Genomic DNA, 2,157 nt, shown 5'->3' on the forward strand with positions numbered 1-2,157 from the left:
AAATGTGGTAAAATATCATAATATATGTTTAATTAATATGAATCTCATTCAAATTTCAAATATATATTTTTATTTAATGTTTATGATACACATCAATTATTTTAACATTTAACATATCAAATACCTTAATATGTTTTGATATTATACTTCAAGACTATAGGAACTTGCTTAGAGGACCTAAGAGTTACGTTGGCCCACAATGCATCTCATGGACGATGCAAAACTATGGTGGCGCTTGAAGGTGAATTGTATAAAAAACTAGTCATTCACCATAAACTCATGGGAAGGCTGTTGATGGAATCGATGCAATCGATGCTCCTCTGGATGGGTTGCCAATCAAAGGCCTGACGTTTAATGTTGACCCTTTTGAAGAAAGAGCCACACGATCGAACAGCTCGAAACATCGCGGTAACTCTGAGAACTCTATCACGCACATAAAAAAAACGTGTCGAAGAGTTAGACATTACACAGAAGATCTGGCTTTCATGGAGGAGACCTGAGTTTGATTCTTGACAATCAAATTTTATTTTCTTATTTCTTTTATTTTATTGTTTCATCTTTTGTCACCAATTATATTTAAACTTTACCTAGGTTTGAGAAGCACTATAATGGATGAGTTCAATAGTATCTTAAATTCAAAAGACTTTTATGAACTTGGTTTGAGAGGCACTATAATGGTAAAGTTCAATAGTATCCTAGATTAAAAAGACTTTTATGAACTTTGAACCTTTAATAGTGTTATGTCATAGATATTTGGTTCAATTTCAACAAGTGAGGTTGAGGTCATTCAAATGGTTAGTGTGATAATTCGGTCATTTTCAAGGTCTCTTTTGTTGAACACCATCATGGCTGAGATGACTGAGATGAGCACCAGAGTGAGTTTGACAAGGAGGGTCGTAGAGAACCACACCCCAAGCCAAGTTCATGTTGGGCTTAACAAACTAAAAATCCAAAAACACAAACCCTTAAATGGAACCAAGATGCTAAGGAATTAAAAAAACTTTATTTTTGATGTAGAACAATACTTGAAGGTTACAGGAACTTGCTCATAGGACCTAAGAGTTACGTTGGCCATAATGCATCTCATGGACGGTGGCGCTCAAAGGTGGATGATATAAAAAATGGGTCATGCACCATAAATTCATGGGAAGACTGTTGATGGAATAGATGCAATCAATGCTCCCCTTGATGGGTTGCCAATTAAAGACCTGACGTTTGATGTTGACTCTTTTGAAGAAAAAGCCACACGATCAAACACCTCGAAATGTCGCGGTAGCTCTAAGAACTCTATCATACAACCTGAGAGTTGAGGGCTACAGGAACTTTCTCATACGACCTGAGAGTTACGTTAGCCGCAATGCATCTCATGGACGATGCAAAACTATGGTAGTGCTCGAAGGTGAACGGTATAAAAAATGGGTCATGCACCATAAACTCATGGGAAGATCGTTGATGGAATCGATGCAATCAACGCTCCCCTGGATGGGTTACCAATCAAAGACCTAACATTTGATATTGACTCTTTTGAAGAAAGAGCCACACAATCGAACAGCTCGAAACGTCGCAGTACCCCTGAGAACTCTAACACACACAGAGAAGGATGTGTCGAAGAGTTAGACATTAAGCAAAAGATCATGCTAAAACTCTTCCGCGATCTGAAAAAAGACTTAAGGACATTTACACCAAAAATCTATTGTCGTCCAGTAGTCAGGATATCTGGCTTTCACCTAGGAGACCTAAGTTTGATTCTCGGTAATGGAATATTATTTTCTTACTTCATTTTATTTTACAGTTTCTATCTTAGACTAAAAAGACTTTTATGAACTTCGTACCTTTCTTAGAGTTATGTTATAGATATTTTGTTCAATTTCAAATGGTTAATGCGATAATCCAGTCCTTTTCGAGGTCTTTCTTGTTGAACGACGTCATGGTTGAGATGAGCACTCGAGTGAGTTTGACAAGTTGGGTGGTAGAGAACCACACCTCAAGCCAAGTTCATGTGGGCTTAACAAACTTAAAATTCAAGAACACAACCCCTTAAATGGAAACCGGGATGCTAAGGAATTAAAAAGCTTTATTTTTGACGTAGAACAATACTTGAAGGTTACTGGAACTTGCTCATAGGACCTAAGAGTTACGTTGGTCGCAATGCATCTC

Source organism: Cucurbita moschata, unplaced genomic scaffold (assembly GCF_002738365.1).
Source record: "Cucurbita moschata cultivar Rifu unplaced genomic scaffold, Cmos_1.0 Cmo_Scf00065, whole genome shotgun sequence".
Lineage (NCBI taxonomy): Eukaryota > Viridiplantae > Streptophyta > Magnoliopsida > Cucurbitales > Cucurbitaceae > Cucurbita > Cucurbita moschata.